This window comes from Apium graveolens, chromosome 6, assembly GCF_009905375.1.
Source record: "Apium graveolens cultivar Ventura chromosome 6, ASM990537v1, whole genome shotgun sequence".
NCBI classification, from domain to species: Eukaryota; Viridiplantae; Streptophyta; class Magnoliopsida; order Apiales; family Apiaceae; genus Apium; species Apium graveolens.
This window is the reverse complement of record NC_133652.1, coordinates 295,416,571-295,441,044: the sequence shown is the minus strand read 5'-3', so window position 1 is coordinate 295,441,044 and position 24,474 is coordinate 295,416,571. Positions and strand designations below refer to the sequence as shown.

At 36.3% G+C, this 24,474-nt stretch overlaps 1 non-coding gene across 1 annotated transcript; it reads left to right on the top strand.

Moving 5' to 3' along the window:
- The first annotated feature begins 777 nt into the window (after positions 1-777).
- On the top strand, positions 778-884 carry LOC141669925 (small nucleolar RNA R71). Its single transcript, XR_012554175.1, has one exon. It is a non-coding gene; the product is annotated as a small nucleolar RNA R71 (small nucleolar RNA).
- The last annotated feature ends 23,590 nt before the right edge of the window (positions 885-24,474 follow it).

The following is a 24,474-nucleotide window of genomic DNA, read 5'->3' as shown; positions in this document are numbered from 1 at the left end:
AAGGTGATGGCGTTCACATGTTCTTCAACTTCCCTCTTTCCTAGATTGGCTTCTGTATCACTAGGAAGCGTTCCTGGTGGTCGATTCAATAAGGCATTAGCAATTTGCCCTATTTGGTTCTCCAAAGTCTTGATAGAAACGGCTTGGCTTTGGCATATAAGAGCCTGGTTTTTGCACATAAGCCTCAACTCCTCTAATTCAGATTTTTCATTCGAAGATAGACCTGCATCATGAGTTTGTTGTTGAAGTTGGAGTTGTTGCTGAAAACCAAGAGAGTTGAACAGCTTATTTCCAAACGGCTGGAACGGCTGTTGCATCACATTCTGATTGTTGCTCCAGCTGAAGTTAGGATGATTCCAGTTGTCAGGATGATAAGTGTCTGGAACTGGTTGTTGCGATCTCTGAAAGTTGCTCACAAACTGAGCTGAGTCGCTAGATATAGCGCATTGCTCTGTCGCATGCGGACCTGCACACAGCTCACAAACACTTATTATCTGCTTAACACCATAGTTAGCCAGAGAATCGATCTTCATAAACAACGCCTTTAGTTGAGCAGTGATAGCCGTAGCTGTATCCACTTCAAGAACTCCTGCTACCTTGCCCTGTGGATATCTCTGGGTTGGATACTGATATTCATTAGCAGCCATCAGTTCAATTAGATCATAAGCTTCCTTATAGCTCTTTGCCCATAATGCTTCGCCTGATGCTGCATCGAGCATGGGTCTGGACTGTGCTCCCAACCCATTGTAAAAACAAGTGATGATCATCCAATCAGGAATTCCATGATGAGGACACTTCCTAAGCATCTCCTTGTAGCGCTCCCAAGCTTCACTTAGCGATTCTCCCGTTTGCTGCGCAAATTGAGTAATAGCATTCCTGAGTGCAGCTGTCTTCGCCATAGGGAAGAATTTAGTAAGAAACGTCTGAGCAAGATCTTCCCAAGTAGTAATCGAACCAGCTGGTAGAGAGTGTAACCAGCTCTTAGCCTTGTCCTTCAGAGAGAATGGGAACAGTCTCAGCTTCACAGCATCTTCAGAAACACCGTTGAACTTGAAGGTGTCGCATATTGCAATGAAATCCCTAATGTGTGTATTGGGATCTTCCGTTGGAGAACCCCCAAACTGGACTGAAGTCTGTACCCATTGAATTATGCCAGGCTTGATCTCAAAGGTATTAGCTGTGATAGCTGGCCGGACAATGCTAGATTGAATGTCATTGATCTTAGGTTGAGAAAAATCCATCAAGGCTTTCGTTCGTGCTGCTGGATCTCCCATTGTAATGAGTACCTAAAACACAAACAAATAAACCGTGAAAGTAAAAGAATCCGAGTCAGTGAACTTTAACGACCACTGATGACAAGCACATAAACTAAAAATTAACACCGAGTCCTCGGCAGCGGCGCCAAAAACTTGTTAGGGCGAAAACACGCGCTAATATTCACGCAAGTATACGTGTTCGCAAGTAGTATAAGATATAAATCAGATTCGTTCCCACAGAGACTGGTTTAGGTTAAGTTCAATTTATGCACCTATGCAACAATGTATGGTTATCGCTCAATGCTAAGACAAATAACAAATTGGGTTTTTAGTAAACTAGGAGATTATACTAAATAACATTAACTAAGAGAATTGAAGTTGAATTACTATATATGATAAACATGGGATTCTATCTTCATTAAATACTTCATTCAATAGCCTTATTGTTCTTAACTTTAGCATGTGATGGTGATGACACTAATCAGATAACACGAAACTGATAAACGCCAACTTTCATTGTACTAATACCATTCTACCAGACATCCACAAAAGAGATAGAAGCTGAATAGGCACCAATTATATTGAGAGCCTATATGTCTATAGAATTTGACAATATAACGGTTTAAGAACAAGTTATCTATCTTGATTACATAGGGCAAGTAAATCGGTTAGAGTTACCTATGAATCATGCATACACATACATGAACCTATGCTAGCATGGCAAGTTCTAAACCTCTATATTCACTATCGCTTCAATAGAGATTAACACGCTATCTTATATGTTAGCTACGCACATAAGACGAATAAGCACAACCAATACTAGGATATCAATCAATCACCACACACCAAGATATCGAAACAATTAATTATTGAAATCCATAAGTAAATCCGCTAGAATCCCATGACAACGATTAGCCCATAATCGAACTCATCGTCACCATGGGTTCCAATGGAAGCATGGTATAAACAAGGTCTTAATAAACTAAATAATAATCAAAGTACGAATAAACGAGATCTAGGTTCAACAAGAACGAAAACGAGCATCCAAAGTTACAACTAATTCAAAAAATCACAAGTTGAAAACAAGATCTTCTTTTTCGGAGTTGTTCTGTGCTTCTAGGTCTTCTCCTTGGTATCCCAATCTTCCCTTCTTGCGCAAAACACAATCTTCTTCTTCTTAAAAATCCCCCTGTGAAAACGTCTCAAATCTACTTATATAATAGTCCCATAAAACTCAGATTACATAGAAGTTGGAAGCTAAACAGAAGTAGAAGTCTAAAATAATTCAGCAAAATTCCTGACCCTGCGCGGCCGCTCAGCGTAGCTGCGCGGGCGCGCAGGTTGCTGCGCGGGCGCGCAGGCCTCCACTGGAAAAAATCCAAGTTTGCACCGTTTCTTTGCCGTAATCTGCCCGTTCCTTTCCTCTCGCAATGGTGAACACATGCCAAGGCTTATTCTTGATGATTCCTCCCCCGAAATGCAACTAATACCCTGAAATACATGAACACTAGAAAAACGCATCAAATACACAAAATACTTGATTTCAAGACACCAATTTAAGCCATTTTAAGACGTTCTAAGTGGTATAAAATGCCACTTATCAACAGCCTGTCGAACTGTAGCCAAAGTCACTACATGCTCATCCTCCCCTATTGAAAAGATAATACTTGGGGACCCATGAGCACCACCATCATCATATATGCCACTTCTCCAAAACTCCAGCACTTGAGTTCTAGAGATTGCTTCTGGTTGGGTCAAAGCATACCCAATCTCAGAGTTAGCAAGGAAGTCCTGAATGAAGTGAAGTTCTGATGGAGCTTCACCCTTGCTAAGAATAACCAAGTAGTTGTTGGGAACAAACTTAGCTCCATTGAAAACAATGTCTTTTGGCGCCATTTCTGTGAAAATCAAATGACAAAAAGAGTGTTTTCAAGGTGTTTGATAAAATGCATGTATGAAAAATAGCTTCAGAGAATATTAGTGGGTGAGAGAAAATAAGAGAGATGAGAGAATAAGAAAAGTAGGTAAAAGATTAGAAAATCTTTTAACTCTCTTATTTATACAGCCCATGTGATAACAACTATATTTTTGAAGAATGGATGACAATTTACACCTGGCAACATGTGAACAGTCAATAAAAAGTTAAAGCAGGAGTTAATGGGCACGAGATCTAAGCAGTAATTAATGTGCACATGCAGTTTTTCAAGATAAACATGTTTCCCACTTAACCAAATGATTATGACTGTTTTTATCTCACTTAAATATATTCTGATAAAATATGACCATTTCAGTATTTACCACAAATAAGTAAAGTAAATAAATAATGCCACGTAAGCATCAGAGTTTCCATCAGGATTTTCATCAGAACTTGACTAACATCAGAATTTAACGGTCATCAGAACATGGCTTCTGTACTCAAAAAGTGAATGTTTGTTACTGTGATTCTTCATATAAATACTGAATTATTTCTTCAGAGTTTAATCATCAGAACTACAATCCGAACTTGTCCTCAGAATTTATGCATATGACACTTAACTGTTTATCTGAAACAACTTAATCAGCACAATAATTTTCATCATTCATATGGAGTGATAGTGTGTGCATTAGCAGAATATCAGATAAAGATTAAAGTTTGATAAACTTTAGTATATCTTAGAAATAAGGCATAACTAAAAAAAGTGCTTAAAATTTGTCATTAATAATGAAGTCTACTATAGGATAAATTTGTGCATAAGTCCACCTCAACTGTTTGTGCTCATTTTATGCATCTTTTAGAATTCTTTTTCACAGTGGCTTCTCAGTGTAAATGAGTAACAACTGCTATCAGAATTTATGTTATTATCAGAGTGTTTCTCCAGTAATCAGAGAATGTGAAAAGTCACCAAGAAAGATTTATTTGCTTTTCTAATGCATATAATTTAATACCAGTAATGCATTTGGATCTTCCCTTCCACATATTTACTCTAGATCTCAAAGGAGTACCTGACTTTAATTTTCTTTTCTTTTCTTTTCTTTAGATAAGTGAGGCTTATCAAGCATGTGGTTCATCCTTAAGATTTATTGACATCAGAATTTGACAGATAAAAGCAAGAATCTAGTTTGTGACTTAGTAATAAGATACACACAGTAAATTTGACTAAGCGCAAAATCAGAATTTGCTCGTGTTAATGAATTTCCACATAAACAACTAATTAAAACATGAGATTTCTAGTATGTTAAAGACTATTAGGTCAGCATCTAGCACAGTAATCCTCATTGGATTGAATAGTCACTGAACATTCAAATCACTATCAGAGTATATAGATCCACATCAGATAACAATCAGCATTTAATATATTACAATTTAAGCACATATTACATGAAGGTAAGACAATCTGTAAACACTGATCATAAAGTCTGATGCATGAGAACAAAAACTAAGCAGATTTAGAGAAATAACCTGAAACCATTCCAAGTTCATTTACCAGTCTTGTAAAAGTAGCTTCACATAGTGGTTTTGTGAAGATATTTGCTAGTTGTTGATCTGTTGGAACAAAATGTAATTTCGTTGTACCTTCCATTACATGTTCCCTTATGAAATGGTACCTAATGCTGATGTGCTTTGTTATTGAGTGTTGTACTGGATTACCTGTCATAGCAATAGCACTTTGATTATCACAGTAAATAGGTATTTTAGAAAATTCTAACCCATAGTCCAGTAACTGATTCTTCATCCAAAGAATATGTACACAACAGCTTCCTGCATCAATATATTCACCTTCTGTAGTTGATGTGGAAATTGATTTCTGTTTCTTGCTAAACCAAGAAACCAATCTGCCTCCAAGAAATTGGCAGCTTCCACTAGTGCTTTTCCTGTCTATTTTGCATCCTGCAAAATCTGCATCTGAGTAACCTATTAGCTTAAAGTCTGATTCTCTAGGATACCATAATCCTAGATCAGCTATACCATTGAGGTACTTGAAAATTCTTTTCACAAGTATAAGATGAGTTTCTCTTGGATCAGCCTGAAATCTTGCACAAAAACATGTATCATACATAATATCAGGTCTACTTGCAGTTAAATAGAGTAAAGAGCCGATCATACCTCTGTAGTTAGTAATATCTACTGATGAACCAGTATCTATATCTAACTTGGTTGCAGTGGCCATGGGAGTGGATGTAGTTGAACAATCTTGCATTCCAAATTTCTTCAGTAAATTTCTGGTGTACTTGGATTGATTGATAAAAGTACCTTCTTCATTTTGCTTGACTTGAAGTCCCAGAAAATAGCTAAGTTCTCCCATCATACACATTTGATATCTTGACTGCCTTAACTTGGCAAACCTTTCACATAGTTTGGCATTTGTAGAACCAAATATGATATCTATAACATATATATGTACCAAAAGTAAGTCCTTTCCATTGTTGAGGTAGAACAGTGTTTTATCAATTATACCTTTGTCAAAATAAGTCATTTCTAGAAGGAATTGAGTTAAAGTCTCATACCATGCTCTTGGAGCTTGCTTAAGGCCATAAAGTGCTTTATCAAGCCTGTAAACATGATTTGGAAATTTTTAATCTACAAAGCCTGGAGGTTGTTCAACATATACCTCTTCTTCCAATTCTCCATTGCGAAAAGCACTTTTCACATCCATTTGAAAGACTTTAAACTTTTTGTGAGCAGTATAAGCCAAAAAGATTCTTATGGCTTCCAATCTAGCAACTGGTGCAAATGTTTCATCATAATCAATACCCTCCTGTTGAGAGTAACATTTAGCAACCAGCCTTGCTTTTTTTCTTGTAATTATGCCATCACTGTTAGTTTTATTTATGAACACCCATTTTGTGCCAATAATTGATCTGTTCTTTGGTCTTGGCACTAGGGTCCAGACTTTATTTCTTTCAAATTCATTTAACTCTTTCTGCATTGCTTGCACCCAATCAGCATCTTGAAGAGCTTCTTCCACTTTCTTTGGTTCAGTCTGAGATAGAAAAGAATGATAGAGACATTCATTTGATGTTGCATTTCTAGTTCTAACACCTGCTTCAAGATATCCAATTATTAAGTTAGGTGTATGTGACTTAGTCCACTTCCTTGCAGATGGAAGTTGTTCTCTAGAACTGGATACTCCCCCATGATCCATGCTGTCTCCATCAGCATTTTTAATTGCTCCCCCTGTTGTTAAGCTCTCTGAGACTTCAGAATTTGAGTTGGAACCTTCAGGATTTGAAGAATCAGAGTTTTCAGAATTATCAGAATTTGTCTCATCAGAACTTGATGAATCAGAACTTGAAGAACCAGTGACAGGTTCTGATGCTTCTTGAGAGTCTTGAGTTATGGTAGAATCTTCAGCTTGCTCCCCCTGGATAGGTGCATTTTTCCTTGGAGTAGTTGCCACAGTTTCAATGACATCAGAACTTAACCCGTTAGAACTTATAGGATCAGGATTTAGGTCATCAGAATTTACAGAATCAGAATTTAAATCTTCATTTTCAAATCTCAGCTGATCATGATCATTGAAATCTTCAAGTCCAGTAATCTTCTTATCATCAAAAGATACATTGATAGATTCCATGACAACCCTTGTTCTTAAATTGTAGACTCTGAAGGCTTTTGTGGAAAGTGGATATCCAACGAAAATTCCTTCATCAGCTTTTAAATCAAATTTTGACAACTATTCAGGATGAGTCTTAGGAACAAAACACTTACATCCAAATACATGAAAGTATTTCAGATTTGGCTTCTTTTTCTTCACCATCTCGTATGGTGTTTTTCCATGCTTGTTTATTAGTGTAGCATTCTGTGTAAAACAAGCAGTCTGCACAGCTTCAACCCAAAAGTAGGTTGGTAGCTTTGCTTCATCAAGCATAGTTCGTGCAGCTTCAATGAGAGTCATGTTCTTTCTTTCTACAACTCCATTTTGTTGTGGAGTTCCAGGTGCAGAAATTTCCTATTTGATTCCATGCTCTTTGCATAACTCTTCCATGATTGAATTCTTGAACTCAATGCCATTATCACTTCTTATTATTTTAACAGAATCTTTGACCAATTTATCCAGCTGTTTGACATGATCAGTTAGAGTGGATGCAGTTTCATTCTTCTTGTGCAAGAAATACACCCAAGTGTATCTTGTGAACTCATCCACTATAACCATAACATATTTCTTCTTTGCAATAGACATGACATTGACTAGACCAAATAGATCAACATGCAGTAGGTGATAAGGCTCAAGAATTGAAGATTCAATTTTGCTCTTGAATGAAGATTTTCATTATTTTACCTTTTGACATGAATCACAAAGGCCATCAGGAGCAAATACTAATTTTGGCAGTCCTCTCACAAGATCTTTCTTTACTAGCTCATTTATGTTGTTGAAATTTAAATGAGAGAGTCTTTTGTGCCAATTCCAGCTTTCTTCAATTGATGCTCTACTCAACAGGCAGATTGCAGAACCATCAGAACTTGTTGAAAGTCTGGCTTCATAAATGTTACCATGCCTGTAACCTTTCAGAACCACTTTGCTTATAGAATTGCTTACAACTTCACAGTGTTCTTCAGAGAAATCCACATGATAACCTCTGTCACAGATTTAACTCACACTTAGCAGATTGTGTTTAAGTCCTGAGACAAGAGCTACTGTTTCAATGATGACATTCCCAAGATTGATATTGCCATATCCCAGAGTTTTTCCCATGTTTCCATCTCCATAAGAAACTCCTGGGCCAGCTTTCTCCACAAAGTCTGATAACAGGGCTTTATTTCAAGTCATATGTCCTGAACATCCACTGTCCAGCACTAGGATATTTTTCCTGTTGCCCTCCAATCACAAAGACCACTATTGGTTAGTTTTAAGGACCCAGACTTGCTCAGATCCTTTGGTCTTTTTAAGTTTGTTAGCATTTGCAGCGGATTTGATTTCAGAGTTTATCCTAACATGCTGTTTATCAGAATTTATATCAAACTTTGCATCAGACTTTACACTAGAAGGAATAATACTATGTTAGATATATTTGTGATGTCATGTCTAATGATGATTTGTGTTTAGTTTTCAGATCTTACTTAACAGGACAAATCAGTACTTAACTGGAAATTAGTACTTATACTGAAGTCAGAACTTAAGATATCAGAACTTAAGTTATCAGAACTTAAGTTATCAGGAGATATTTTATCAGGAGATAATATCAGGACTTAAGAAGACTTTCAGATAAGGAATGCGGCTGATCGAAAGGAAAGAAGATCAAAATAAACATAATAAGAGATATGCATGAAGAAGGAATTCTATGAAGAATAGAATACTTGGAAGAAAATATAACTGATTGATATATTTTAGGAAGCAAAATTATATTCAATATCAATTAGAAGATTATCTTGTAACTGTGTAGTATATAAACACAGACGTAGGGTTTACACTATATGTGTTATCATTATCGAAAATATTATTCATTGTGACCCTAACAGCTCTCGTGATAATTTATTCATCACTGAGATAGGACAGTTCCATATTGTAACAGAGTTTATTGTGTTGAATAAAATCTATTTTCTGTTACTTAAGTTCTTGTATTCGATTTGATTGTAGTAAACACTGTATTCAACCCCTTTCTACAGTGTGTGTGACCTAACAAGTGGTATCAGAGCAATCTGTTAAAACACAAACAGTTTAAGATCCAAAATCAATCATGTCTGAAGAAACACAAACTCCAACCAAGCCCACCAAATCTGAAGAACCTCCAAAGACTCAAATTCATAATCGATATGAGACTATTAGGGTTCCCATACTGAAACCATCTGAATATCCCATATGGAAGGTGAGGATGTCTATGTTTCTGGAAGCTACAGATCCAGAATACCTTGACAGAATCAATGAAGGACCACATAAGCCAACCAAGCTTTCTATTGTAGTTGCAGATCAGCCAGCACAGACAGTACCAAAGGAGAAAAGTGAGTATACAGCTGAAGATATCTCATCTATTGCTAAGGATGCAAAGGTACGACATTTGCTTCATAGTGCCATTGATAATGTCATGTCAAATAGGGTAATCAACTGCAAGACTGCAAAGGAGATATGGAATGCCTTGGAGACAAGATGCTAGGGAACTAATTCAATTAAGAAAAACAGGAAGACTATACTCACTCAAGAGTATGAGCACTTTGACTCAAAACCTGATGAGTCATTGACTGTTTTATATGATAGATTTGTCAAACTCTTGAATGATCTGTCACTGGTGGATAAGGAATATGATCTTGAAGATACTAATCTCAAATTCCTTTTAGCTCTTTCTGAAAGTTGGGATTTGAAGGCCACAACTATAAGAGACAATTATGCTCTTGATGAAACTACTCATGATGAAATTTATGGTATGCTCAAGACTCATGAACTTGAGATGGATCAAAGAAGCAAGAGGCATGGGAGAAAGTCAAGGACAGTTGCTCTTAAGGCTGAGGAGGAATCCCCTAAAGTGGTTGTCTCAAAGAAAGGCAAAGGAAAGGCTCTCATCATAAAGTCTGATACTGAGTCATCAAGTTTTGATAGTGATGAGGATTCAGAAACTGAAAGTCTATCTGAGATGGACCCTGATGAAGAGATGATGAAGTTGTGTGCTCTTATGGTGAAAGGAATCCCAAGGATTGCATACAGGAAATTCAGAAAGGGAAAGAAATTTTCCAGAAAAGGTTCAAGTTCTGATAAGAGAGGTTTCAGAAAATCTGAAGGCAAAGAAGGAAAGTCTGACAGAGGAGATTACTCAAATGTCAAATGCTACAATTGTGGTGAGAAAGGCCATATATCTCCTGATTGTAAGAAAGTGAAGAGTGATAAAGGCAAGGTACTTGTCACAAAGAAGAAAAGCTGGTCAGACACTTCAGATTCTGAAAGTGAGGTGAACTATGCCTTGATGGCAAATGCTGATAGCAGTTCTGAAGCTACTGAGTTAAAGGTACCTCAAACAACTTATGCTTTTCATACTGATGATATTACTGAGTTGAGAAGATATATTAAAACCATGTTCATTAGTTATAGAGATCAAACTTTAACATGTGAAAGATTAACTTCTGAAAATCTTGCTTATAAATAGAGGAATGATTATTTAGAAAAAGAGTTAGTAATGTTCCATCAAACTCAGAAAGATAGAGATGATGCCTTTTATGTTAGGGATGAAGTACTTAAAATGAATGAATCTCTAAAAACTGAGTTAGAAAAGAAAAGAGAGATTATCAGGACTTGGACTAACTCTGGCAGAACAACTCGGAATTTGTTAAGTAGTGGAAACTGGAAAGAGGGCTTAGGTTATGGAGATGATAAGAATGATAAGGGAACTGTAGAAATTGAGCCTATAGTTGTTAAACAAAATCCAAAGATAAATCTTGTTAAGTTTGTAGCTGTAAAGTCTGATATTGATAAATCAGAAGCTAAAGAGAAATTAACTTCTGACAAACCAAAAGAGGATAAGCCAACTGAAGTTAACATAGGCTTAATGATTAAGAAGCAGCTTAAGCATAAGCTGAAAGATGTTAAGAATGTAAACAAGGTAAAGCCACCTAGGAAAAATAGGAATGGAAAGGAAGGTGTGAATAAAAGCAATAATTATAAGCCTGTTCCTAATGCTCCTAGAAAGAAATGTTATAACTGTGGAAATTCTAACCATCTGGCTTCTTTTTGGAGGAAGAATAAGAACATAAACTCCTTACCTTCAAAGTCGGGAGTTAAGAGTCAGTTTGTTAGATATAGGCCACACAATCCTTGTTTTCATTATGGTAGTTTATGGCATTCCATTTATACTTGTAAGGGATATCATAGTTTGTACTATGATTATTATCAAATAAAACCTTCTTTAAAGAAAGTTAGCATTGTTCCTTCTAGTGTAATTTCTGATGCAAAGTCTGATAATGTAAATTCTGATAAGAAAACTGTTAACATAAATTCTGATGCTAAATCTGCTGCAAATGTTAACAAACTTAATAAGGCCAAAGGATCCAAGCAAGTCTGGGTCCTTAAAACTAATCATTAGTGGTCTTTGTAATTGCAGGGCAACAGGAAAAACATCCTAGTTCTGGACAGTGGATGTTCAGGACATATGACTGGAAATACAGCCCTGCTATCAGACTTTGTGGAGAAAGCTGGCCTAGGTGTTTCTTATGGAGATGGCAACATGAGAAAAACTCTGGGATATGGCAATATCAATCGTGGGAATGTCATCATTGAAAAAGTAGCTCTTGTCTCAGGACTTAAACACAATTTACTGAGTGTTAGTCAAATCTGTGATAGAGGCTATCATATGGATTTCTTTGAAGAACACTGTGAAGTTGTAAGCAAATCTTCAGGAAAAGTTGTTCTGAAAGGATACAGGCATGGTAACATTTATGAAGCCAAGCTTTCAACAAGTTCTGATGGTTCTGCAATCTGTTTGTTAAGTAGAACATCAATTGAAGAAAGCTGGAATTGGAACAAGAAACTCTCTCATTTAAATTCAACAATATAAATGAACTAGTCAAGAAAGATCTTGTGAGAGGACTGTCAAAGTCAGTATTTGCTCCTGATGGCCTTTGTGATTCATGTCAGAAGGAAAAACAAAGAAAATCTTCATTCAAGAGCAAGACTGAATCATCAATTCCTGAGCCTTATCACCTACTACATGTTGATCTATTTGGTCCAGTGAATGTCATGTCTATTGCAAAGAAGAAATATGCTATGGTCATAGTGGATGAGTTCACCAGATACACATGGGTGTATTTTTTGCACACAAAAAGTAAAACTGCATCTATCTTGATTGATCATGTCAAACAACTGGATAAATTGGTCAAAGACTCTGTGAAAATCATAAGAAGTGATAATGGCACTGAGTTCAAGAATTTGATTATGGAAGAGTTCTGCAAAGACCATGGAATAAAGCAGGAATTCTCTGCTCCTGGAACTCCACAGCAAAATGGAGTTGTTGAAAGAAAGAATAGAATTCTTATTGAAGCTGCACGAACTATGCTTGATGAAGCAAAGTTACCAACCTATTTTTGGGCTGAAGCTGTGCAGACTGCTTGTTTTACTCAGAATGCAACACTTATCAACAAGCATGGAAAGACACCATATGAGATGGTGAAGAAAAAGAAGCCAAATCTGAAGTATTTTCATGTATTTGGATGCAAGTGTTTTGTTCTTAAGACTCATCCTGAATAGCTATCCAAATTTTATCTAAAAGCTGATGAAGGAATTTTTGTTGGATATCCACTTTCCACAAAAGCCTTCAGAGTCTACAATTTAAGAACAAGGGTTGTCATGGAATCTATCAATGTCTCCTTTGATGATAAGAAGATTACTGGACTTGAAGATTTCAATGATCATGATCAGCTGAGATTTGAAAATAAAGTTTTAAATTCTGATTCTGTAAATCCTGACAGTCTAAATCCTGATACTGTAAACTCTGATGGATTAAACTCTGATGTTATTGAAACTGTGGTGACTACGCCAAAGCAATATGCACTTGTGCAGGGGGAGCATATCGAAGATCCAACCATATCTCAAGAAGCATCAGAATCTACAACAGGCTCTTCAAGTTCTGATTCATCAAGTTCTGATGGGCCAAGTTCTGATAATTCTGGAAACTCAAGTTCTGATATTTCTGTAAACTCAAATACTGAAGGATCCAATTCAGAGAGCATAATTTCAGGGGGAGCATCAGAAAATATTGATGGAGACAACATGGATCATGGGGGAGCATCCAGTTCTAGAGACAACCTTCCATCTGCAAGGAAGTGGACTAAAACACATACACCTGACTTAATTATTGGAAATCCTGATGCAGGTGTCAGAACTAGAACAGCTACATCAAATGAATGTCTCTATCATTCTTTTCTTTCTCAGACTGAACCAAAGAAAGTGGAAGAAGCTCTTCAAGATGTTGATTGGGTAAAAGCAATGCAGGAAGAGTTAAATAAATTTGAAAGAAATAAAGTCTAGACCCTAGTGCCAAGACCAAAGAACAGGTCTGTTGTTGGTACAAAGTGGGTGTTCAGAAACAAAACTGACAGTGATGGCATAATTACAAGGAATAAAGCAAGGCTGGTTGCAAAATGATACTCTCAACATGAGGGAATTGATTATGATGAAACATTTGCACCAGTTGCTATATTGAAAACCATAAGGATATTTTTGGCTTATGCTGCTCATAAAAAAGTTTATAGTCTTTCAAATGGATGTAAAAAGTGCTTTTCTTAATGGAGAATTAGAAGAAGAAGTATATGTTGAACAACCTCCAGGTTTTGTAGATTCAAAATTTCCTAATCATGTCTACAGACTTGATAAAGCACTTTATGGCCTTAAGCAAGCTCCAAGAGCATGGTATGAGACATTAGCTCAGTTTTTTCTGGAAAGTGGATTTAACAGAGGGACTATTGACAAAACATTGTTCTATCTCAACAATGGAAAGGACTTACTTTTGGTGCAGATATATGTTGATGATATCATTTTTGGTTCTATAAATGACAGAGTTTGTAAAAGGTTTGCCAAGCTAATGCAGTCAAGATATCAAATGAGTATGATGGGATAACTTAGCTATTTTGTGATGTCATGTCTAATGATGTTTTGTGTTTAGTTTTCAGATCTTACTTAACAGGACAAATCAGTACATAACTGGAAATCAGTACTTATACTGAAGTCAGAACTTAAGATATCTGAACTTAGTTTTCATGTCTAAGAGATATGCATGAAGAAGGAATTCTATGAAGAATAGAATACTTGGAAGAAAAGATAACTAATTGATATATTTTAGGAAGCAGAATTATATTCAATATCAATTAGAAGATTATCTTATAATTGTGTTGTATATAAACACAGACGTAGAGCTTTACACTATATGTGTTATCATTATCGAAAATATTATTCATTGTAACCCTAGCAGCTCTCGTGATAATTTGTTCATCACTGAGAGAGGACAGTTCCATATTGTAACAGAGTTTATTGTGTTGAATAAAATCTGTTTTCTGTTACTTGAGTTCTTATATTCGATTTGATTGTAGTAAATACTGTATTCAACCCTCTTCTACAGTGTGTGTGACCTAACATACTAACTTTCTTCAAAGAAGGTTTTATTTGATAATAATCATAGTACAAACTATGATATTCCTTACAAGTATAAATGGAATGTCATAAACTACCACAACGAAAAAAGGATTTTGTGGCGTAAACCTAACAGACTGACACTTAACTCCTGATTTAGGAGGTAAAGAGTTTATATCTTTATTTTTCCTGCAAAAAGAAGCAAGATGGTTAGAGTTTCCACAGTTATAACATTTCTTTCTAGGAGCATTAGGAACAGGCATATAATTATTGCTTTTATTCACACCTTTCATTCCATTCCTATTTTTCCTAGCTTCCTTTACCTTGTTCACATTTCTAATCTCTTTCAGCTTATGTTTAAGCTGCTTCTTTATCATTAAGCCTATGTTTACGTCAGCTGGTTTATCCTGTTTTAATTTGTCAGAAGTTGACTTTTCTTTGACTTCTGTCCTAGACTCTTTCATCTTTTCAGAATCAGACTTTACAGTTTTTACTACAAACTTAACAGGATTTACCTTTGGATTAGCAGTCTGTTTAATAACAGTTTGTAACACCCCCAGATCCGGGGTCGGGCATCCGGGTTGTCACGGTCTTTCTTTCCACAATATCACTTCACTTAATTAATAATAAATAACCTTATGCTGTGACCCCACACTAACACACACCACAACCCATTATAGTCTCAGAGATGAAATTTAAATAAGTACAAGTCTTTGAATCCACAATTTAAAAGTTATTACAACCCAAAATGATTACTTGATAAATTTATAGTTAATTGCCATTATCTGCCACAAGTTATAATTATACATAATTGATTCTCAAAAGTAGATGGTCTGATCTACAATAGATCTACCTCTGCAGCTATAGCAGCTACAACATCAACGGGAAGACGCAGGACGCTTCCCACGCGCTTGCGCTGGGTCTGCTGGAGTCTGGCCATCTTTCCTAACTGTTGTTGTGTGATAAAGAAATAAAGCAAGGGTGAGAAGCAAGCCCACCAAAATAATATGTATAATGATTAACAATATATGAGCCTTCTCATAGTACTCATAAAAGTCTTGGTCAAAAGAAATGAACCAAGTTGATATCTTAATGCGATGAAGTCGCAAAATATTCAGCATATATATATATATACATATATACTTTTCAAAATATGGGAAGTCCTCTTCCATGCATAATACACACAGAGTTCCAGTTTATAACTGTATATATAAAAATATCGTTGCAAGGTGATCTCATATATCTAACCTTATCTCAACGTTTTTCCGAAAATCTTTGTCATTCATAAGACAATCATTAACTAGATATAAGTTTAAAAGATGAAGTTACAAGATACCCCAGAATACTTATATCTTTCCTAAATACTACTTGAACTACCCCCGTTCAAGTTATAATCAGTTCCAAAGTTCATCACATAGATGAGACTACAAGATAATACTTGAATAGATTCAATCTTTGAATATCATTATAAATAATGAAGTTACGAGATACTTCATTAAGTCCCGATATATAAATATATTCATATATATCTCCCATACATTTCCTGAAAACCTCTGTCATGTAAAGTATGAACAGAGTTGCAATATCCAATGAATTTTGGAAAGGAAAAGAATTTTGGCATAAACCAGATATCTTGCTGATCAGGCAAAGATACCCATAAGTAACCTTTTCTACTAGTAGATGGACGAATTCCCCACTGGTCATCACCCTGGTCTCAATAGGACCTTATGCTGGACTGCCACTCAGCCACTTATGCATTTGATGGACTCCCACTGAGCCACTTACACTATCATGGACGCCCACTAAGCCCATGTTGCTTATGCCGACTCAATAGATGGACTTACTTCCCGAACGTTGGGTAAGTAATCAATTCATTTACCAAAACTGCAACCGTGTTGCGAATATAAAATACACCACAGAGCCGGATCCCTCAGGTTTTGGGCGAGTATTTAAATCCCCTTAAAAAGGAAGATCTTAAATATAAAAATGAGTTTTGGGATCCGCTCTAACTTTTAAAAATCATTTTGAAGACTCGAAAACACTTTATAGAGTGTTTGGAGTAAAGCTGATTTAATAAAGTAAATCAGTCCCCAGAATATTTAGAAAATGACTGAATATTATTATTTAAATAATATTCCCATAAAGAATAATCTTTATAAAAATAATTGAAGTAGAAGTATTAAAACTTATACTTGAAACGAGTATTAAATAACCAAAGATATACTTATATGAAAGTATTATCTTTATTTGAATAATCGAAAATAAGTTTGATTATTGACACCTTATTCTTTAATAAAATAAAGAATATACCTCAGCAAATAATCGGAGTCATAGATCCTCAAATGAATATTCAAATAATATTCATTAAATAATATAAACTGAGTCATAAGCCCTCGAATGAATATTCAAATAATATTCAATAAATAATATAAAAGAGTCATAAGTCCTAGAATGAATATTCAAAATAATATTCATTAATAAAATAAAAGGAGTCATAAGTCCTCGAATGAATATTCAAAATAATATTCATTTAATATAAAGGAGTCATACGCCTTCGAATAATATTCGAAATAATTTTCAATAATAAAATAAAGTTAAAGTAATCGAATAAACCTTATTCGATTAATAGTTTTGAAAACTATGACCATATATATATATAAGTATATATATATATATCCATATATAAAAAATCTACTCGGGATCCTCGACTCCCGGTTTTAGAAAATATTTCCACCTTTGGGTCCCTATACTAAGGGTGTATGCAAATTAACGCTATCCTCTAGCATAGGTATTATGCAACTGTAAGCATTTTAACCAACAAATGTATAATCCAAGAATATGAAACAGGCTTGCATATATATACCATATCACATGCTACAATATATCGCAGGAATTTGCTAATAACAAATATGCATTTATCGCAAGATCATGCATATACACATATACATCACAACAACAGTATAACGGGTAGAAAACTTGCCTGAGCGACTTGGGGTGATAAAAGGCTCGGGACGAGTCTGGTAACCTATAAACAACAAGTAAGTTGGAATTAAACCAAAATCACTTGTAAATCTATACTTTAACTAACTTAGACTCTAACGCTTGTTTTGCGCTCACTGATTCGCTTAAGTCACTCGGGTACCCTCGGCTCCACCATTTTTAATAATTTAACCTTTACGAGTTTTAAAGCGATTCCTTCGCGAGTGTCTTACCAACTGCCTAAAACACTTACCATAAATGTTTCATACATTAATTAACCCTTTTTGGTCTTTAACCTATGTTTCAAAGTAAGGCGAGGGGAAAAGTTTCGTTCGCGAAACGCCGTTACTTGAAACGGTCGTTTCTCCTAAACCGTGCATCGGAATCGAACGAACTACATATCAAAACGAAGCTCGTAACATGCGTTATCTAAACATGGCAGTGGTCATAATCTAGCAGGGGGTTCTCGGGTCCTAATGCTATGCACAAAAACAGTCCAAAGAAAATCGGACGTTACGACGGCTATGTTTACGCGATTTCCCAATTTTAAACCATTCAAAACCATCCCAAATCAACCTCAAATCCAACATACAACCAACATCCATCCTTTTCACATCATAACAACCCCAACCAATTCAATTTAATCATTCATACTTATGCCTAAGCTTAACTTTAATCATACTTAAGTTCTTTTAATCAAAACAACAACATTTACCAATCCAACAACATCCCAAAACTCACTAATCTCTACATACACAACCATCAAGCCTCTCATGAACTAAAATACTCATATTATACTCTTAACATTCAATAACAAAGCTTGGTTAAGAGATTATACCTTCCTTGAAGCTTTTTAACACAACACAAGAGCTTTGAATGCCTAAAGAACCTTGATCCTTGCTTGTATCACCTTAATCTTTCATAAAAATTCAAGAAAACTAAAGTTATTTCTTGAAGGTTACTATTCACCATCTTCTTCCTTGATTTATAGAAAAAGATTGGCTTGGAATTAGAAGCTTAAACTTATAGGAAGTATGTAATTATCCATGGGGAAGCTTAGATAATTACCTTGCTAAATAGTAAGTGGTGGAGCTTGGATCTTCAAATTTTAAGAAAGAAGCCGAGAGTTAGCTTTGGAAGAAAGAGGTTTTTGTGTTTTGTTTGATGAAAATGAAATGATTTGCTTGGTTGGTTGATTTTTTGTGTTGTTTTTGGTTAATGACTTAATTAACCTTGATTTTGTGTGGTTATAATTCAACCACACTTCCTTCCCTTCTATGTCATGCCTACATCACTTTGTGATGTCATCACCCCTCCTTTGTCCTCTTTCTATTGGTTGGATGACATCACCCCCACTAATCCCTTTGATTAGCTTTTAATTGTTTGCCTAATGACCGCTGATCTGTTATACGGTTCGCTTAACTTTCGTTTTCGTTTATCGTTCGAGGGATCATACCCGGGATCTTATTACTTAGGTTCCCTTAACCTTTCTCAATACATTAAATTCCTTTTTATGATCCTCTATTATAATCCTTTAATTTAAATCCTTTTATCCTGTTACCTTATACTCAATTCTTTCCGTATCTATTGGATTTCCGGGAAAAATCAAAGTGTTCGGAATTGGATTCTGACGATCTTTACATACACTTATATACCACATAGAGTACTAATAATATTCCATAAGATCAATAACAGAACCCCTACATAGCGTGGCATGAAAATTTTTCTCATTCAGCAAAAACACTATTCATAAGGGTTTCAAAAATTTCCAAAAATTGGGGTTATTACAGTCTCCCCTCCTTAAAAGGATTCCGTCCTGGAATCAGATAGAAAACAAATGGGGATACTTGCTTAGCATTACACTTTCTAACTCTCGAGTCAATTTTCCCACATTGTGGTTCTACCACCAAACTCTGCCTAGTTTGATAATCCTTCTCCTAAGCACTTGTTCCTTTTCACTCTATAACCCTTCCTGGTTGCTCCATATAGGTTACGTCGGGTTGCATATCTATGCGCTCATATGCCTCTATTTATCTGGCATCTGAATTACACTTCCTTAACATTGATACGTGAAACACGTTACGACCTGCTACATGTTCGGGGTTAGGGCTAGCTCATATGCTAACTTCCCAAACGTCTTAATATATCCAAGGGTCCAACAAATTGTAGACTTAGCTTTCCTTTCTTTTCGAACCTCATCAATCCTTTCCAAGGGATACCTATATCATTACTAGGTCCCCTATTTCATACTCTTTATCCTTTCGTGTCAAATCAACATACTTATCATGTCCATCTTGGGCTACTACCAGCCGTCCTCTGATTAGATCTATCATATCCTTGGTCCTTTGGACTACTGCGAGTCCGAGCATCTTGCGCTCTACAACTTCATCCTAACATAAGGGAGATCGACATTGTCTTCCCTCAAGGATCTCATAAGGCGACATCTCGATAATGACATATGATCTATTGTCGTAAGAAAACTCAATCCGTGTTAAATGATCATTCCAATTTCTTTCAAGTCTATTGCACAGACTCTCATTATAGCTTTTAGCATTAGAGCTTCTGCTTCTCAATACCCATTCTTTTCCAGTTCGTAATCGCTACTACCTTCCGTTCCTAATATTATACTGGTTATACTTTTGCTCGTTAGCGTTCTATAACCTTTTAATAACCACGTCAACCTTAGTATCACGAATGTGTTCCCATTCCGCATACTACCACCACTTTATTACTCCTTTTTCAGTTGTTTCTATTTTCCAAAATTTGATCAATCAAATAGAAGTAAAGGAATTTGTTGAGAGATCACTATGATCATGAACACTTGTTATATCGCTTAGTTAGTACAGAAGGTGGCCAGCCTTTAGTACTTGACCAGCGATTAAACAATAGCTGGTATCCTACTAGGCTTCTATCACACAGATAGATAGTCATTCGGCAATACCTCCCCTTTCTGGAAGGGTTGTTCTTCTCAGCTTACATGAAATGAAAAGAAGAGAAAAGAACGAATTGAAGAGAACTGTATATGTGAAAAAAAATATACTGCCACAAAATATCTGGCTTGGAACCTACCTCCGAACTATAGAGGTTTGTCATAGGAGAACAATTCATATATGTATATAAATCAACATTAAGCATTATAGCCTCGTATTTCCCATTCCTAAATATTTTCGCTATCCCGTCCATCATTCTATGGACCCACACTCTTCCTCGAGCTTATACATAATCACCTTTGAAACTCCCTCGACATCGAAAATCGAATCTGGGATCTCATTCTATACATCATCGTTACTAGAATTCTAAGCTTGCACCGCAACCTTCCTCGTATAATAATACGACTCTCTATTGATAAGATAGAATAATTATTCACTAGGTAGATACTCTACTTAATTAGTCTATCAATGATAACTTATACACTACCACGACCCGATTAGTGGTACTCAATCTCAACACCCATTCCAATACAACTCTCACGGTTGTAATCAGCTTAATACTCGCATAATCATTGCTGCCTTACCATGGTCCACCACTGACCTACTGTAGTCATTCATTTTCCATGAAGTCTTAATAGCTAACCATACAGAGTCCATACATGTCGTATCAAATCCTTCTAAGGAGATAACATAATCACCATTCATGATTCATGGAGAACACTCCAAACTCTGACGTACTTTCATGACATGAAGCAGATAAAATTGCAGAAGAGTTTCAATTAAAGCAACGATAGCAGGTTAATACCATTTTTAATCATATGCCTTAAATAGAAGACTTAACTCAAAGGTTTGTTTAGTCCTTTTTGAAACATGGTCCTGGCTTATCTCAAGATAGGATCTTCTGAGATAGATAGCCCGCTCATGGCGATTACGCGAATTAAACCTTTACCAACTACTATTACGGTCGGGTATTGCACAGTCATCAGAAGGAATGTCAATCTTCCAAACCATAATACAACCTTCACAGCTTTAACCATCATCACTGTATTCCTCTCGCACGAGCGCCTATAATTATCCTCTTATCTTTAAAGTGTTGGCCACCTCTTTGGCCTTCCCTGATAGTAATAGTTCCTTATAATCAATGTCTTTTAACCACCTTCAACTAAATTTTCTACCTCATTTCAATCACATCTTATGTGAAGATGTTTTCCTTAACATCTGATAAGTAAAAAAAAATCACCATTTTTCCATAAGTTGTTGCCTCAGTCTTTAGAGGTTAATCACTGTCATGACTGACTCTCAATCATAATTAGAACATCTTTTATCTTAAGTCCTAATTGCCCTGAATAATTTCGACCATTACTGGTTCGATCCATACTTTCTCGTGGTTTAACACGTGCCCCACTTGGCAACATTATAATTACGTCATATTTCCTTTATCAACATTTCTATTCTTGAAAATTTTGAATATTACTTTTCTCCTTGTAAAACCTCTAAGGTTATCCTTGATTCGTTCCTCCTGTATTCCCTAGATACAGGGCATATCAACATACCCTATACTAATACTAAAACCATTATTTATATGTTTCTGAAAAATTTTCTCCACTGATACTTAAAGGTCATCATTACCTTAATATTTTCCAATTCATACTGTCAAAACTCATACTATCCCTATTAAGGGTGAAATGCCAACCTTCATGCATTCCCCCTATGGTTCATCCCAAGTTATCGAAGTTATATCCTTAATCCCTCCTTTAAAAAAAGTACTTGCATCCTTCCATGGACAAATCTAGTCATATATCCTTGATATATTATCTTATTCGTCATTCCCACCTCGATAGTCTATGCCTAATTTCATAATAGCATCCTTATTTAAATTGAGGTCAATCCATATGGCCTCCAAAAGATAACAATGGTCATCCGCTTTTCTTGCCTAACTTGGTAACAATAACATGGATGTTCTGGAAGATATTGGTCATGTTCAACGTGAACTTCTTCTTAATAATTCCTTATTTACTTTCGTTGTTTATCTCAACAGTCACCTCAATGTTGGGATATCTCTCATACCTGGCGCCTCCCTTTCTGGGTATCGAGCCACCGGTCTTACATTTCACATTATTGAAGGTCACTTCCTTCATCCAACTTTCCTACTTTCTTGTCTCCTTAGTCTATCCGCGTCTTATTATTTATCCTTCGAACTATCTAAAGGTTTCCTCGAATCCTCCCAACTTACAGGGGATAAATATATGTATCTCTTACACCTTCAACCATCTATTTTAACTCATGGTGAATCACCCTCATCCTGACGATTACATACTTTTCTATTTCTATTGCTACGGGTCTTTAGGGTTTCCTCATACCCAACTCCCTTATCATACCTCAACTCTATTGCCCTTGTATTCCTTTCCACTTCAGTTTCTTTTTATTTTCCTTTCTCTTACCATTTTTTTTTAAACCAACACAACATAAGCATTGATTTCAAACATCCCGTCATTCTGGATTCGTGTCCTCAGAACGAATCTTGATAACTTTTACAACTTAGATTCATAATTTATCATACTCGTCTGCCTTTGTTCTGGCTCTAAAGCTTTTACACTATCTCCTTATCTTTGGGAATTACTTTCCCAAAAACAATTGACTGAACTTAAATCAGTTTATTATAATCTCTTGCTCCGTGCCTTCCTTGGCCTTTCACCGGCGGGTGGTCTCTCTCTTAGGAGGGTAAGTGATAAAAACAGTCTTTCGTGATTCGTCAATCATTTAGAATCTCAAATGATTCCTCTATTTCCTTTAGCCAGGCTCTTGCCTCGGCTGGGTCAGCTTGTTCCATGGAACTCTGAGAGCTTAGCGACTTAAAGGTCCTGAAAGAATTTCTCACCGCACTGTCTCCTCAGGGTGGTGGTTGGGGATAATAGTCTAAGTTCTTTTTAGACAGGTCCATGAATTGCCGTATAGGAGTACCGTCTCGGGTCTCCTTTCCTTACTCGACTTTCTGTTTCCTTAGTATGAAATGTTTCATCCTACTCCCCATAATTGGGGTCATCTTTTAATTTAAAATCCTCATTTTCCACTCCATTATGTCATGGGTTCCTTCTATCTTGATGGCGACCTCCCTGACTATCACGTTCAGGGTTTGCTCTAAATCTTATTCCTCAAACTATGGCTCTCATCTAAGTTCTCATCCTTACGCTCTTGAACTTTCGGAACCCAAATTCTATAGGAATACCTCATTATTCCCTTATCATCTTTCTCGATATTAATCTTTTATCTAATTGTTGGCTCTCTGCCTTCATTCATAACTTTTTCTGGCACAATATGATCTTTTCCAATAATTCGGGCGATATTGCAATCTCAAACAGCTTTTCGGTACCGGCTCCGGTTACCTTCACTTCTATTTCCATTTTCTCAAAATCTCTTATAAACTCTCCAAAAGACATTATCATCTTGAGTCTCTCCTTTTTACTAAGGGCATCAGCCACCATATTGGCTTTCCCCGAATGATAAAGAATCTCCCAATCATTATTCTTGATTAGCTCTAACTGCCTCCTCTGGCATATGTTGAGCTCTTTCTGCGTGAAAATGTACTAGAGCACTTATGGCTTAGGTAATTCTCGCACTTCTCTCCATACAAGTAGTGCCTCCAATCCTTAGGGTAAAACTATTGCCACGAGCCTAAGCTCATGAGCGGGGATATCGAATTTCATATTACCTTAATTGTCTTGACATGTACGCGATTACTTTACCGTGCTGCATAAGCACGCACCCTAAGCCCTTGTGCGAAGCGTCACTACACTTCACAAAATCTCCTTTTCCATCCGGCAACGCCAGCATAGGGGCCATCACCAACCTCTGCTTCAGTTCTTGAAAGCTGTTCTCGCATTTCTCTGTCCATTCGAACTTCTCAGTCTTACGAGTAAGCCGCGTTAAAGGGGCTACTATCTTTACAACTTGAACGAACCTCCGGTAGTGACCGACCAATCCTACCTCTGGTAGTCGACCTAACCATGGTCATCAATTCATCAGTGGTCCTTTATTCATTCTTGTCAGGATCCTCCATGGGATCCTTCTCAGCAACTATCCCTTCTAGGACAACATCCTCAACCGCTACATTCTCAATATCAACATCATCCGGTCCTGCATTAGGACACTCTATCGGATCCACAATCCGATCTCCAATTAGTAATAAAATATCATCGCGATGTTGCTCCTCAACCTCAGGGTTCGGAGTCCCGCTACCATATACGATAACGAACTACGCTCCTATCACGATATTTATAAGGGTTCCCA